The 17,467-nt window shown below is 42.0% G+C and overlaps 2 protein-coding genes across 3 annotated transcripts in view; one reads left to right on the forward strand and one right to left on the reverse strand.

Annotated features, from left to right (window-relative positions):
• Positions 1-17,467, forward strand: part of LOC113430109 (vomeronasal type-2 receptor 26-like) — a 161,684-nt gene that overhangs the window by 67,059 nt on the left and 77,158 nt on the right. The gene's annotated exons all lie outside the window — the stretch shown is intronic.
• Positions 12,985-17,467, reverse strand: part of RPS28 (ribosomal protein S28) — a 197,842-nt gene continuing 193,359 nt past the window's right edge. The window contains exon 3 of the mRNA XM_087955067.1: positions 12,985-12,997. The gene's annotated coding sequence lies outside the window, so the exon portion shown is untranslated. The remainder of the gene's footprint in view (positions 12,998-17,467) is intronic.

Raw genomic sequence — 17,467 nt, forward strand, 5'->3', positions numbered from 1 at the left:
TTGGATTTGATGAAGGCCCAGCTAGGATAGCCAGAAGTTCTGGGGGATTCCTTGATGTGTTTTAGTTCTTTTTCTTTTCCTTCTTTACTAGTAGGCAAACTTTCAGCCTGGTTGATCACTCCTAATTTGTGATACATCTTTTTTTTTCCTCAAAAAAAATATCAATCCAGTTGCCTTTTCAAAATAAAACCTCCCTTCTTCAGTTTGCTTCCATGACTGGAATCCTCCCCAATTGCTTCTCTTCCACCCTAATCAATTTGAGTCTCTCTTGGAGCAGCTTCTTCAGGTCTGGTCACCATTGCTGACCCAAAGACTCCAATGGGGTCACAGCACAGATGGAGTGAGAAATGTTGATTCTCAAACTCAGGGATTTTGGCAGTACCCCACATTGGAAAAGGACTGAGCTTTCTGGGGGGTTTTAGACCATGATTTTATGTCCAAATAAACATAAGTGAACATCTTAATAGGCCAGCAAAGTCTCCAAGGTGTTTTCCCTCTCCACTTTCATATGGTGTATAATCATCCAGAGGGAAGACTTCTGCAAAGACTGGGAATTCTAGCCTATTTCATGAATTTGACTATTTATTGAGGAAAGGACAGAAATCTGATCTATACAAAGTTGTATAAAAGGATCTTTGCAATCATCACTAGAAAAGTATTTCTAAAAGGAGTTTCTCAATCCAAAAGAAAGAAAACAATCATCTATATTTTTCCATTCAGGTGAATCTTACGAGAATTTATAAATAGGAAGTGATGGTTTATTTTCAAAATATTGTATATTGTAGCGGATAAGAGCTGCGAGGGGTAAATTCCCACCAATAACCAGATCACCAGACATGTAATATTTCCATTGATTGTTAGCAGTCATTGGGGGCAGGAGCCAGAAGAGCAGAAGCAGCAGCAGGAGAGGCATCCCAATCATTCTTGTCACCTTCCCTGCAAGATCAGAAGTCAAGGTTTGTGGGAAGCAGAATTGCAGGGAGCACTTGAAACCTCTGCAAGTTTACACAGTTATGGCTGCCTTGCCAGCTGGATGGCCTCAAGGCAAATTTATCTGAAGTCCTTTTGCATTAACACATTTGTATTTTATCTCTTTATTTGTTCCTATCTGGCCTATTCTGAAAGTAGACTATGTGTTGTATCTCATTATTTATTTTAATAATGAAGTCACAAGACTAATCAAACATAAACGAGCATTGTATCAATCATGCCTTCTCTTACCTGTGTTTTAGCTTTGACACAAAGGGCAGCTGAGTCACACCAAAGCTCAGAGTTAGCTCTCTGGAAGACTAAGTGAGCTCCTCCACCAGGGCATATTTTTCAAAGCAAGTTTTACCTTGGAAGATTTTTGTGGGTTGAAATCCCCAGGGGAGACATTAAGAATTACTGTTCTTCTGATGATTTCAGGGAAAAGCAATTGTCCTACCCACTTAGCAATATATGTCATTTGCACATCAGGTGGGGAAAAACATGTTTGTGTCTCTTGTGGCTAATCCACAGAACAGATAGACTTGAGAATTGAGATTTTGACCTACCTGAAAGTGAACACCTGTGCAGAAGATGGAGTTTGGCCTGTGTCATACTATGTTCAGATAGAATGGGTGCTAATGGTGTATGGTGGCAGTCAGGTGTACTCTAGGAAGTGTGAGCAATCATGTCAATATCAAGATGGAATACCTGGTTTAGTTATACCCCCAAGACAAGAAATGGAAAGGATTGACTGATCAAATTTATATGGCTACCCATCTCATGCAAAGGGATTCTGAGCAGCATACAACAGTCCAATTAAAAACTGTAAATAAAGAAGACAATCATTGCTTAAACCTTTATACAATAATAATAAAGTCCTCAAGTCTGTTGTGATGAGACCAACCAATGCAGCTCAGCAAGCAGAGAGATAATGTGCCCTATCAGAAACATGCATAACATTTTTTGCGACTGCAATTTGCACCAGCTCAAGTTTCTGGATACTCTTCAAGGGCAGCTCCATATGGAATGCATTGCAGTAGTCCAACCAGGAGGTGGCCAGGGCATCCTTCATCCAAGAGGACAGGACATGCACAATGATGCTTAATTTACCCAAACAAAAGTTGTACAATTGAGTATCATCAACATATCAAGGATACCTCACTTCATGACATTGGATGAGCTTACTCTGGGTCTCATGTACATGTGGAACAGGAGAGGGGACAGCACTGACCCCTGTGATACCTCACATAAAGAAGATCCAGGGTGGGGTCTCTCCTCCCCAGTCAACACTGAATCAAGCAAGACAAGGATGGACACAGTTATCTTAGCAGTTCCTTGCACTTCACTCTTCTGGGCATCTGCTATTATTCCTGGGATCTGCTGGAGCCCCTCTATCAGTTTAAGAGTCAACAGCCCAAAAGACCCCTATCACTACAACCCCTTTTGCCTTTCCATATCTTATCCACTTCCTCCTTTAGGCCTTTGAATTTCTCCAGCTTCCAATCCTCCTTCTTTCTGACGTTGCTGTAATTTGACATGGCTGCATCTATCCTCACCTCTGTCTTCTTCTCTACAACCTCTTTGTCTGGTTCATTGGCAAGGACCTGCATGTCTGCCTTGATTTGGAAGTCTCAGAGGATCTTAGCCCTGTTGTTCTCCACAACTTTGTGTGAAATATCACAACTGGGCTTGGGAAGGTCCAGTCCATACACTGTGCATATGTTTCTGTACAGAACATCAGCTACTTGTTGGTACCATTCAGTGCATGCTGTCCCTGCCTGAATCTTACACTCTGCACTATGTTCTGGTCTGTCTCTGAGGCTGTATGCAATATTCAGATGTGGACTAAACAATGTAGAATATGGAGGAACCATGATTCCCTCTTATTTTTCACACTTCATGCCTGTTGATTCAGCACAGACTCTGTGGGTTTTTCAGCTGCATCAGACAAAGAATATCAGCAACAAGTTGCTCATCTTGGCTCATGTTCAGCTTGTGATTCATGAAGAGAGAGAGATTCTTTTCACATGTGCTGCTGCCCAGGATGCTCTCTTCAATCTTAAATATGTGCCTTTGATTTTTTCCTACACAAAAAAGGGAATTGGGTGTTTCCATGTTGAATTTTATCCCCCTCCCAGAAAAAGGAATTTAGATTGGTTTTGTTAACTTGTTCAATATAACAAAAGTTTTAAAGTAAAAATACTACTTTCCACATAAATCAGACATTCTTATGCCTCATTATATTTTCTCTCTGATTCAGATCAGGCCTCAGTAGGATAATGTAGCATTTGGGGAGAAAGATGCAAGCTAGGAGACCAGCCCCAGAGGCCAAGATGGAGAAGATCTCCCCAGCCACCATGGACTTCCCTTTGGTGCTCAGGTAGGAAAGGAGGAAAGAGATCCAAACACTGTAAAAGACCAGCATGCTGAAAGTAATGAATTAAAGGTGTTGGGCAATTTCCTAGCCAGAAAGGCCACTGTGAAATGAATGAATGCATGACTGGGAGGAAGATGGCGACCAAGGCAGATGCATAGTCACGCCGCTGGGAGCCTGAAGGAGAGAAAAGTACCAGTAACTAAATTCAGAGACAGGAGTAGAAGTAACAAAAGTAACAAAAATACATAGATTAGGTCCTAGGGATCTACAAAGTAGCAGCATAAGGATTCGGACAAAGGCAGCCAGCTGATTTGGAGTGAGGGGCTCCCGCCAGGGTCCAGGAATCCCATCTTGAGCAGATCTAGACAAAAAAATCACAAATTTTTAAGCTGCCTGGAGAGGAAAAAGCTGCCTAGTGAAAAGAAGCTACCTGGTCTAAAAAATCTGCCTGGTCTCGGGAGGGGGAAGCCAACGTGGGGACCAAACGAGCTGTGGGTTTGTGGTAACTGCCGGCAAGGACTGCAAGCTTAGAAGCGACCCACCTGCGGGTGAGTGTCTCCCCTGGCTCCTTATAGATTGGCGGTGCATTTTTCAGTGGGAGGAAGGAGCGGGTAAATGGCTCAAAGATTTATTGTGGACCTGAGTCAGAAACAACTTAAAAAGCAAAGATTCCAGAGTGGAAGGGGTGAGTGTGGAGATTAAGTGGCAGTGGCTTAATTTATGTTTTTACCCTCTAACTCTGGAAGTTAAATGGCGACTTGAGAAAAGAGTGATTAAAGGAGGAAAAAAAGGGGGGACTAGATGAGAAGAAGAGGTGTGAAGAAGGTTTTTATTCAGGTAAACTGCCTTTTGAAACTGAGATTGATTGTGAACTCCAATGATGGAAGAACTGGAATGATGTCTACAGTCTCCATTTAGATCAAATCACCAAAAATAATTCTAAATGGCCACCAACTGGGGAGAACAAAGGAGACTCACGGAGAATTGATAGTCTCCATATAAATCACCCAGCTCCATTTAAATCACCCAGCTGATTAGTCAGCCTGAATTTAAATTCCCAATCAGCTGATTGGACAACCTCCACTAAACCCCCACCCAAATCTCAACCTTTCCATACTCCAAAGTAGATGATTGGTCAGCTCATTCAAATCTTCTCCAGTCAAATCTATCAAACAGCAACGGTTCCTCTTTAAAACAAAAACAAAACAAACCAAAAACCAAAAAAGGTGGCTTTAAGGAAAAACAAAGGAACTTTACACAACAAACCTCCAATACTTCATTACCTCCACTATTTCAGTACCTCAAGACCAAATATTTATAGATAATGCTTTGTCTATAATAATTGATTTATCACATAATAGTATAATAATTAATTGTTAAATGACCACTAATTTACTTTCATTGAACTGATAGAGATTTAATACTGTATCTTTGATTATATAGTCTATTGATTGATTGATTGATTCTTAGTAATAAGTTGATTGATTGATTTTAGTAATAAGTAACCTTACTTTTGATTTGTTCTCTAACTTATCAATTAACATTTATTAATTACCAACATTCATTAAGTAACTGTCTACCTATCATATTAATTAGCTATTGTAATTGTTTAATGTACTATTGTCATTGACCATGCCAGCCAGAAACTCCAGAACTCCAAATCCTTCACTACCAAACAACAACAAAAAAATAATATCTCTATCAATGACCTCCCCAACTCCTGTACATGCTTCGGATGTCTTAAAACCATCAATGAAAGCAAAAATAACATCAAATGCTACTTATGTGACAATCAAGCCCACCTTGCCTGCTTAAACTTAAACAAAGACCTAGCTGATCTCCTAAAAGCATCAGATACTTTCCCTTGTCTATGTCCATCATGTTTTCCTAAGCTAAACAAACCAAGTACCCTGCCTGACAGAGTTGATAGCATAGAATCACTCATGCACTCAATAGGAAAAAGCTAAGAAACACATTTTGAAACAATTATACAAGAAAGCCTAATTTCTCTTGAAAAAAAAATACAGCACTGATAAGCGACTACCTATCAGCTCAAAATCAAATCCCAACCCAACAACCACTACCACAACTACTACCTCAACTACAATCACAACTACAACCAAAAATAACCACCAAACCACAACCACAAATAATTACTATCCCATCAAATAATTCCACATATGATATCCCCTTACTCATCAGAGACATCATGGAATGTGATCAGAAACATCCAAATGCCATCTTATTTGGTCTTGAAGACACCAACGAATCAGATGACATTACCAAAGTTCATAATATCATAAGCAACTCAAATACAACAAATATCTCTCCTGAAGATATCATTGAAATAACCAGAGATGGCCCTGAGTTCAAATACAATGATGGCTCCATGGCCTCAAAATTTTGTAGAGTTGTTTGCAAAAATGAGTCCAGCAAACACATATAAATTCATACAATAAATGCCATTGCAAAAACCAATCCCAACCACAAAAAACTTCCTTCAAGACCAGACTTATCCATACTGCAAAGAATCCATTCTCATGAACTTTGCAAGGAACTCAAAAGACGTCTAGACAATGGAGAGAAGGATCTGTACATTGACCACCGCGTTGATTGAATCAAAAGTAAGTAACACAACCCACAACTCCACATCCATTCCTACCTCATCCAACACACCATCACTCAAAACTAGGCATGCACGCCCCTAAGTACCTCAATTCCAACTACAACTGGCCTTAAATGCAAGCTATTCAATGCAAGAAGCCTTGTGAATAAAACACCTGAATTTCTCCTCTTATTAAATACGGCTAAATCCGACATCATATTTGTCTGTGAAGCATGGCTCAATGCATCTCTCCCTGACTCCATTACCTCAGTAAGAGACTATCATGTTTACCGATCAGATCATGAAATTCGTAGAGGAGGTGGTGTTGCTATCTTCTATAAAAAGTCCTTACATCTAAAAAAACATCCAAGTTACCCAGGAGCATGCTATTCCTGAGACCATCATCTGTGAACTGTCCTTAAATATCACATTTCGATTCTCACTATGTTACAGAGCCCCTGATTATGACATCGAACATGTAAACGAGCTAAATTCACTACTAACACGGGCAACATCCTGCCCACACACCTGTATCTTTCTTGGTGACTTCAATCTACCTCACATTAACTGGACCCTGAACGAATGTAAAACTGAACCCATACATGCAACCTTCTACAATGCTGTAACAAACCTGGGACTGGAACAACTAGTAACCAACAATACTAGACTTAACAACTGCCTCAATTTCATCTTCTGCAATAGTTTGAATTAAAGAACCCTTTTCCAACAGTGACCACAACATGATTGACTTTTGTCTCAACATACGTCCACACAAAAATCAACACAAAGATGTGATCCCCAATTATAACTTCAAAAAAGGCAACTATGATCTTATAGACAACGATCTCTCATCCCTTGATTGGCAATTTCTATTCACTGGATGCAATACTGTTGAAGACCAACATATTTTTACTTGAAGTCAAAAGAGTCATCAAACTATATGTACCAATAACAACTCCAAAAAACTGAAAAAAACAGATTCCCCATAACAATAAGGAAGCTTCAATCCAAAAAGAAATCACTTTGGCAGAGAAACAAATCTGGTCACGTTCCTAACTTCAAAAGCTGATACAAAAATTTATGCCACCAGATAAAGACTGAATGCACCAATTATCACATTAAACAAGAGGAAAACCTTCTATGCACCAATTCCACCCACACTTTTTACAATTTTATAAACAACAAACTAAAAGACTCAAGGTCCATCCCACCCCTAAAAGGACCTAATGGTAAAGACTGCAACGACGACACTATTAAAGCCAACCTCTTTAACACATTCTTTGGCTCAGTATTTGTAAACAGAAATGGATCATGCCCAATATTTCCTAGTCGAACCACAGACAACTACTATGATCTAATACATATTGATTTTACAGAAGACAATGTTGAAAAAACAATACACAATCTAAAACCATCTCTTGGTATTGGACCGGATTGAATATGTGTCTACCTCTTAAAAAAGCTATCCACTGCCATAGCTGAACCTCTAAGCATAATCTTTGAAAAATCCTTCAGGACCAGCTCCTTGCCAAAACTATGGTCACAAGTCAGGGGCATCCCCATCTTCAAAAAGGGAGACCCTAGCCTAGTTGAAAATTACAGACCAATCTCTTTATGCTGCATCACCTGTAAAGTCATGGAATCAATTATTAACCAATCTATTATCCTCCACTTAGAGATAAACAACCTACTCTCTACTAAACAATTTGGTTTCAGAAAAAAACTATCCTGTAATCTGCAACTCTTACACTGCAAAAACATATGGACTACACAACTCGACCAGGGCAAAGCAATAGATGCAATCTACATAGACTTCTGTAAAGCCTTTGATTCAGTGATACATGACAAACTATTACTAAAACTAAAATCTTACGGTATCTCTGGACAACTGCATAACTGGATAGACATTCCTGTCAAACAGACAACAAATGGTCAAAATTGGGAGCGTCCTATCAAATTCTGTACCTGTCAACAGTCGTGTCCTCCAAGGCAGTGTTCTAGGACCAACTCTCTTCATACCCTACATAAATTACCTCTGTGATTATATTAAGAGCAACTGCATTCTCTTGGCTTGATAATGTAAAGCTGTTCAATACCAGAGACAATACTGCTACCCTTCAAAAAGACCTCGACTATGTATCAGAATGGTCAAACAAATGGCAACTTCAAATCTCAACAAATAAATGCTCTGTCCTACATATTGGCAAAAAATATATCAGAAAATAAAATACAGGCTGAATAGTCAAGACCTTGTTGATGATCCAAACTCTGTCAAGGATCTTGGAGTACTCATCTCTAATGATCTAAGCTTGTTAATGATCTAAGCTATAACAAGCCAAAGGAGGGTGTTGCAGGAAATGTGATTTCTGATGACTTCAGAGGATCCAAGTGGAGTTTTTAAAGCTTCAGTATAACATTAATCTAAGCTCCAACTGTAAAGGAATTCAGCTATAATATTCAGAGCATGTGGATAAACATGTTTTGAGTGGAAGCTCTTTAGGTCTTAGGCATCTCTGGAAATCCACTGAGATGAAGTAAGAATTACTAGTGTTTTATGAATCCCAGGAGAGATAAATGTTCCCCATAACTCTGCCCCCATAACTCTGGGGTCCTTGGCATTTGGCAAGAGGAAAACTTATTTGTGAAGCCACAAGTGTATGTTTCTTTCTGTGATCTTTGACAACTGTGTTTGGAGAATCATGCAGCTTTAGAGTTTGAAGAACTTGGGGATCACCTGGTTTGACCTCTCTTAATATTAGGATATGTACGATGCACATATTTTATTACTCTGAGGAATTCCAATTTTTTTAGACTTAGCAACTCTCTGAGATTTCCAGGAGCAACTCACCATGGCCTTTATCCTAGTGGTGTTTCACAAACTGGCCAATGATGTGTTTCAGCTATGGGGTAGTTAGATTTTTAAAAAAATAATCACACATTCCCACCCCCCTTCTTTTCTTTATGACTTAGATGTATTCTGCCCAATGTGTTATTTGAATGGTCATCAATATTCTAAATAAGTATTTCAAAACCAATTATTCTGACTGATGCTGGAGGTTTTCCTAAGGACTGGATCCAGAGCTTCTCTCGGATGCCCTATTTTGCTCTACGCCATTCTTCATTCCCCACCCTTTGAACCAGGAAAGGTTAACCTTTCCTAGAGTGACAATTGTAATGTGTCAATCATCACACTGTCAGGCCAAATCTTGCTCTAAGGGATGATTATGCTCAATTTTACATCAGCTTTCTCCTCAGACTTGTGGCATTCTTGCCATCATCAGTAAAAAGAAATGAGGCCACCAGAATTCACTGTGATGAGACACCATCAAAGGGGACATTGGCCAGAGCCACTGGAAGAAGACAAGAAAAAGGGGAGAAAGCTGATTCATGCAATTGCCAAGCATTGGACATGATTGACATGATAACTGTCCTCCTGTCAGCATTCCAGAAAACCTCCATTCCAATCAGTAACTCTGAGACAAGCAGAATCTCAAAAGTACGTTTATTAGAATAGCACATCTGGCACATCTGTGAAATCTCAAAACTAAAAGTTTCACGGGCTTCCCACAATGTCCCAAACTACAATCCATCCCCTTTTCTCTCATCATCACATTACATGGACCAATCACGATCTGTCTCAGTATAAGATCCTTTTTCTCTGCTGTGCCACACTTAATAACCTTGAACTAAGAAAATAATTTTATTTTGTCTACTTTCTGTAGAGTTACTCAATTGAAATCACCCCTCCCACTTTCTCAGGCTATGTGGCAGCATGGAATATGGCTTTGAAAAATGACACTTCCAATATTAGAGGGGCTGCCACAGAGAGGACGGGGTCAAGCTATTTTCCAAGGTACCTGAAGGCCAGACAAGGAACAATGGATGGAAACTGCACAAGGAGAGATTCAACCTGGAAATAAGGAGGCATTTTCTGACAGTGAGAACAAACAACCAATGGAACAGAAGTTGCCTTTGGAAGTATTGGGAGCTTCATCACTGGAGGCTGTTCAAGAAGAGGCTGGACTGCCATTTGTCAGAAATGGTGTAGGGGCTCCTGCTTGGGCAGGGATGGGGGTTGGACTAGATGACCTAAAAGGTCCCTTCCAACTGTGTTAATCTGTAACAATCAAATATGTGTTAAATGTGACGAAACGTGTACCTGCCAGAGCAGAGGGGGAGGCTTTCAGCCATCCAGAAATTTCCCCCAAAGAGATTAACTGCACTGCCCAGAGCTAGATGGGGGAGGGGGAAAGTTAGCCCCCACCATTAGAATCTCTCAAATAGATCCAGTAGAATAGAAAGTTATAGCTTTATTTTGAAAGGTTTCTGTCCATTACATGTAAGCAAATAAAATGATTGAACATCATCATCGTGTATTGTGTGCACTCTTTTATCTGTAAGTTTATTAAGCAAGCAAGAGAAGCTCATACAAGTTTATCTTCCTTTTCACTCAATGATGAACAACTCATGAATCAATCATTCCGATTGATTGATTGATTGATTGGTGTATTCCATTTATTCTCACAATATATAATTATAATTATAGTTGAAAAAGAGGGAAATGGTAGGCAAAGGAAAATATGCATTAATATTTACTTCACATGATCTTACATATTGATAAACTATGTTTCTCTATTAATAGAGAATAAAACAATGTGGATCATTTCAATTCTAGATTTTTTTTCCAAAATACCCTAATAGTTTGTTCAATGAAATAATAGGGAACTCAGAAAAGGGATCCATGGAAACAAACCTTTAAGGCACTGACAAAGTGCCCAAACTTTTTAAAAAGTTGTTTTAATTAAAATAAATAACCTGGGAAAATGTCCCGCTGGAAATCATTATCCACATTTCAAAGTTATTTTCAAAGTTTATTTTCATGTTGATCATGGGGCCTCATTAGGGACAGCTCACTTAAAGAAAAATGAAAGGGTGGGTGATTGTTAGGGATTAATATATATTTTGTGATTAGCCATATCACTGATTTTCCAAATATTAAAAGAAAAAGGCCCTTGCTCATTTCTTTACTTTAAAGATATCACATTAAATGCAAAAATGTAGCAAATTCACAGTAAAATTTCACAGTCCCTGCATGTCAGAGATTCTTGTTTCTAATCATATTTTCTCTACAATTGAGGTGGGGTCTGAATAGGATAATGTAGCATTTGGGGGAAAAGATGCAGGCCAAGAGACCAGCCCCAGAGGCCAAAATGGAGAAGATCTCCACGGCCACCATGGACTTCTCTTTGGTGCTCAGATAGGTGGGGAGGAAGGTGTAAGCAACTGTTGGGCAATTTCCTAGCCAGAAAGGCCACCGTGAAACTGACCTGGGAAAGAAAACCCAGGTAGGCCAGGACAGCGTAAAACATCAAAGCTGAGCCTTCATTACATTCCAAGATGGCTTCTCCTACCAAGGAGTGGAAGTCCATGTTGGGAAATGGGGGAGAGGTTGCCAGCCAAATGACACAAAGAACACCTTGGACCAGGGGGACAGGTTAAGACATTAGAGTTGGTCAGTGGCTTTCCTAAGAGTTTCCTTGTCTTGTTCCCCGGTTTGGTAGCCATGAAGGCCAGAACCACCATGACAGTTTTTGCCAAGACAGAGGAAACTGCAAGAGAAAAGAGAATGGCAAAGGCAGTTTGTCGGAGGAGACAGGTGAGGTTCCTGGGTCGACCAATGAAGAGGAAGGAGCAGAGGAAGCAGAGCAGGAGGGAGACCAGGAGGACATAGGTGAGATCTCAGTTGTTGGCCTTGACAATTGGAGTATCACGATGTCTAAGGAATATCACTAGAACTGCAGATGTAGTCACAGAGAGCGAAAGAGTGAGATAAACCAAAATAGATCCCAGGGTGTCTTGACAGGAAAGGAAGTGGATCTTCTTGGCAATGCAATGGTCTTTGTCCTTGTTAGTGTTCTGTACAGTCATTTACATACTCGTAAACGCCGTGCGGGCATTGGTTAAGACGCGTGGCGAACTGATTGGTCGAGCGAGCCGCACTGATTGGCCCGCCGCGAATCTCCTGCGATTGGTGGAACAAAGAATAAAAGCCGCCACTTTTCCCTGTTTGAGCCGAGCCGATCTCGGAGATCCAGTAAATGAGCTGAACCAAGTCACTGGCTCCGAGTCTCATTCCTTGCGACGGACACGACACTGGCGACGAAGGTGGGATTCCAAAACTGATCCCCACCGTACACGTGTCCAGAGGAAACGAGACCGACAAGATGGCCAGCATCGCACCCCCCGCGCCCTTTAACCCAGCTACTGAGGATTGGGAATCGTACACCGACCGATTTCTGATGTTCCTCGAAAGTAGCAATCTAAAGGATGCAACCGGGCAAAAGAAAAGAGTGGTTTTCCTCACGCACTGCAGGCCCGCAGTGTTTAAAATGGCGAAAGCCCTCGCGAAGCCAGAGGACGTGAAAACAATGGACTGGGCCGATCTCGAACCGTTGCTCCAGAAACACTATGCCCCCGATGTGCCCACCCTTATCAGGTGGCACGACTTCTACCGACGAGACCAGTGAGCGGGCGAGAGCATTGGCTATTTTGTGGCCGATCTGCGGAACGGATGGTTCAATTTACCAAAAAAACAATCCAGAAAATAGAAAACGGGGAAATCCAAGAAAAAATAAATAAAATGCTCTTGATACAACACATAACCCCGAACACAACAACTAACAAAAGCCCGGCAGAACTATTAATGGGGAGAAAATTAAGGTCCCCATTACACAGACTGCACCCCACATACAACCCAGAAAACCCCCCAAACTCCTCAAGCAAAGACCGAACATTCAAACCAGGCGACCCAGTATACGCAAGGAACCTCACCGGGGACCCACTTTGGATACCAGCAACCGTAACCCAAGTGACAGGTCCCCGCTCGTACCATTTACAGACAACCGACGGACGAGCATGGAAGCGACACATCGACCAATTAAGGTCAAGAACAACCATGGAAAACACAACCGACACACAAACAGACACAAACACACACCCAGAAAATGAAGGGGACCCCCCCAACACAAACCAAGAGGGGAGGGAAGACCCCAAGAACCAACCCACACCAGAAAGAAACTGGGAATACTCACCAACAAGCAGCCAGCTCGAAGCCTCACCAGGAAGAAGCAGCCAGGCCAGCTCAACCAGGCCAGAAAGACCAGGCAGGAGCGGCAACAACCGCAGCTCAACCAGCCCGGGTAGACCGGGAGGGAGCTGCGACGAAAGGCCCGGCTCACCCTTCCAGGCGGTTCCATCAACGAGGCAGAGAGCAACACAGAACCCGACCGAACCGGCCGGGAGCCAAGCACCAACTAACCTCGCGCAGGTCAAGTAGACAAGTACGCAGCCCCGCCTACTTACGGGACTACGTTACGTAGGACCATACCAAGAGGGGAGGGGTGTTCTGTACAGTCATTTACATACTCGTAACCGCGGCGCGGGGATTGGTTAAGACGCGGGGCGAACTGATTGGTCGAGCGAGCCGCACTGATTGGCCCGCCGTGAATCTCCCACGATTGGTGGAACTAATCGCAGGAGATTCAAAGCAATGTCATTGGCCGCGGCCGCCGCGGCCAAAGAATAAAAGCCGCCGCTTTTCCCTGTTCGAGCCGAGCCGATCTCGGAGATCTAATAAATGAGCTGAACCAAGTCACTGGCTCCGAGTCTCATTCCTTGCGACGGACACGACAGTTAGGATATTGGTCTTCTGGGCAGGGGTCACAGTGAGCTGCATCTGAAATCAAGAATATTTGTATAAGGATTTCATTGCATCTGCTATGAGCATTATCCCTCCCTTAAGGGTAACATGACTGCCTCCTTTCTACTATGGCCAGCCCATAGTTAGTAACTGAATGACCCTATATGCACAATATGGTGGGTCAAAAAGGCAATCCATCCTTCATGATAAGTTTGCCAGAGACAAGAATCTGTTCATCTCCAGCTGTCTTGGTCAGTTTGCAAGAGTCAGTGGGCTCTTCAATGCCTTCTGCACATTTCAGAGTGACAGAAATTGTGAACTGTGTTATTTCCAATTTATACCCACAGAATTTGGATAGATCTGTTTGTCAGGAATCTTGTTACTTTCATTATGTGTACATTGTACATTGTTCTGGGCTGAGAGGATTCACAGAAAGAGAGAGGAAAGGACATGCAACTGTGCATTGTTGAAAAGTGGTTTACAGGGAAACTTAATACGGGAGGGAGAAAGGAAAGAGAGGTCCAAAGACAAAGCACTGACTGCTCTCTAGGTCAATATCTCTGCTTTGTACTTCAAATCTGCTCATTGATTAATAGATTAACAGAGTTGGAAGGGACCTTGTAAGCCATCTAGTCCAAACCCCGCCCAAGCAGGAGACCCTACACCATTTCTGAGAGATGGCAGTCCACTCTATACTTGAAAGCTTCCAGGGATGAAGCTCCTACAACTTCCAAAGGCAACTTTTGTTCCATGGGTTGATTCTTCTCCTTATTTCTAGGTTGAATCTCTCCTTGGTCAGTTTCCATCCATTATTCCTTGTCTGGTCTTCAGGTGCCTGGGAGAATAGCTTGACTGCCTCCTCCTCTCTGGGGCAGCCCCTCAAATATAGGAAGATGCTATTCTGTCTCCCATGGTGCTTCTCTTCCCAAGACTAGCCAGGCCCAGTTCCTGTAACCGTTCTTCATATGTTTTAGCCTCTAGCCCCATAATCATCCTGGTTGCTCTTCTCTGCACTCTTTCTTGAGTCTCAACATCTTTTTTTGAATAATTTTTCCCCAGGGGAAGGTTAGCAGAAATTGATAGACAGGTCTCCCATTTTCCCAATATGTCTATCAATTTCCTAGGTCAATGACCCCCCAACCTTTTGGGCACCAGGGTTCTGTGGAGAAGGGTTTTTCCATGGACCGGAGGGGCCGTGTGTTGTTGGATGGGGCTTTGCTTCTTTGTGTGGCCCAGTTTTTCCCATGCTGTGGACTGGGGCTGGTTCACGGACTAGGGGTTGGGGACCCCTGATGTAAGTGAATGATAGTGCTGAAAGAGGTTGGACAATCACTGGTCTGAATCGGTATAGGGTCTCCAGATTCAGCTGGAAGTTGGATCAGAAGACCTCCAGGGTCACTTTCAAGTTGGTTATTCTGTTATTCTGAAAGAAGAGGCACACCCTTAAATAATAAATAGTAAAGCTTGAGCCTCCCACTCCCCTTCTTTATGAAAAGACTAGCTCAATACCCGTTCTTCCTTACGAAACTATGTGGTCGGGCTTAGTTTTTGGGGAGGAAAAGAAAAAGGAAAAAAATTGTGCCTCTGCCTACCAGCATCCATCAGTATTCACCTGACTAGCGTCCTGTCATTGTGTGAGACAGTTGAGGGCTGTTTGGAAACTGAAATGGTATTTGCTGTGTGAGCAGGGATGAGACAGCAAGGAGCCTGGGTGTGGCTTAGCTCAACTGTTCTGTATTAAAGCTGCTTGGTGTTGTGAAACTGAAACTGATACTCCTCTGCTTGTGTTTTGCATTTGGAACAGATTTCTTTTCAGGTGGGGAGGGGGAGTAGAACTCCTTAGCATCAGAGCGTGTTAATAATAACAAAATAGGAAATACTCTAAATGCTCTGATGGTCATTTTGATAAATCCTTTCTTAGTGAGCCCCTAGAAGCCAAGAGGAACATACATGCCAAATTTCAAGTTTGTAGGCTTTATGGTTCTGGAGATTTTGTGATGATGCATGAGTGGCATTTCGCTTATATATATATATAAATTAGTATCTGCTTGTCCCAATGAGATGCAAAAGAGAGGAGAAAAGGTTGGTAGGAAATAGAAGGGACCATTTCTGATCAAACAGGTAGAGCACACTTCAAATGTAGATCTTTGAGGATCATGTGAGCCATTCAGTAGATCAGAATATTGATTTTTTAAAAATCAGTTTGGGTACATGTCTCAAAGGATTCATATTTTTTGGCAGGACCTCTTAGTTTGTATATTTACATTGGTTTTATCCCCACAGACCCCCTTCCCTACTCATGAGCAATAAAGGGGAGTTTCAGGGTACAACTTACATGTTCCCTATTGTCCTTTCCATTCTCATATTCCTTTGGCTAAACCAACCTATTTATTGTGTGTGCTGCTGCTTTCAGTCCTATCAATCTCCCTTGAAATTATTAGACCTGGGAGGGAACATCTACATATGTCTGCTAACTCTTTCCTGTAAAAGAAATGAACTATTCTATTCTATTCTATTCTATTCTATTCTATTCTATTCTATTCTATTCTATTCTATTCTATTCTATTCTATTCTATTCTATTCTATTCTAATTATCTCTGTCTCTCTGTCTCTTTGCTGGTTTCAGGTGTGTCTCAGTATAAATAAAGACAAATCTTGGTATTTGCCTCAATAAGTTTTACGTTTTTATTCAGCTGAATAAAGTTGGGTTCCTCTAAGCAACAGGGAACCCCCAACACACGTTGACACTTGTATTTATATGTTTGCAACATTGTCCAGTTGTCCACCCAGAAGCACTGGCACACTCTAGAGAAGATAAAGAAGAAGTGTAGAAACAGCCACCCACTGCTCCTGGAGGTCCTCCAAGGAAATTGGGTTGCATCTCAGGGACGTTGGGGGTTTCCTGAGGAACTTTCCATGACCTTGAAGGCCTGCAGAGGCAACAGTGCCCTTGGCGCATATGCTTCTTCAAGACTGTCAAGAGAAATATTAGATTCCTGCTCTTCCCTTTCTCTCTCTCTGTCTCTCCTTCCCTCCCTCCCTCTCTCTCTCTTTCTCCCTCCCTCTCTCTTTGTCTCTCCATCTCTCCCTCTGTCTCTTACTCTCTCTGATACTGCACACATACACACAATCTAAAGTGGCTCAGCACGCTCCTTGATGAAGATCCCTCGGTCCTCTTGGGATACCAATATAAAGTATGGAAAAAGTTTGCAAACTCTGTGGCAACAAAAGCCACAGTACCCAAGGAAATGACCAGTGATTGGAGAGGACCTTGATTTTCTCAAAAGCAAACGGATACTTGTTTCTGACTGACCTATGTTCAGGCTCATCCTAAATTAAAATTATTTGCCCTTTTTGATGCACCCTAAAGTGTTCTGTGGGTGATTCCATCAACACATTTGTGGAGTGGCCACAAGAGAAAGAGGACAGTTATGTCACCCCTGAGGGAAGGTTAATTCTGAGAAATGCTTCCGAAATCCTTAGACAAAGACTTTCATCTTATCACTTGATCTTGATTTCAGACGCAGCCCGCTGTGATCCCTGCCCAGAAGACCAATATCCCAACAAAGACAAGGACCACTGCACTGCCAAGAAGACCCACTTCCTCTCCTATCAAGAGACTCTGGGATACACTTTAGTTTCTCTCGCTCTTTCTCTCTCCATGATCACATCTGTGGTCCTGGCAATTTTCTTCAAGTACCGTGACACACCGATCGTCAAGGCCAACAACCGAGATCTCTCCTACCTCCTCCAGGTCTCCCTCCTGCTCTGCTTCCTCTGCTCTTTCCTCTTCATTGGTCGACCCGAGAAGCTCACC

The sequence above is a fragment of the Notechis scutatus genome, chromosome 1 (genome assembly GCF_049901735.1).
Source record: "Notechis scutatus isolate UNSWTSFEM ecotype Mainland chromosome 1, rNotScu1.2, whole genome shotgun sequence".
Lineage (NCBI taxonomy): Eukaryota > Metazoa > Chordata > Lepidosauria > Squamata > Elapidae > Notechis > Notechis scutatus.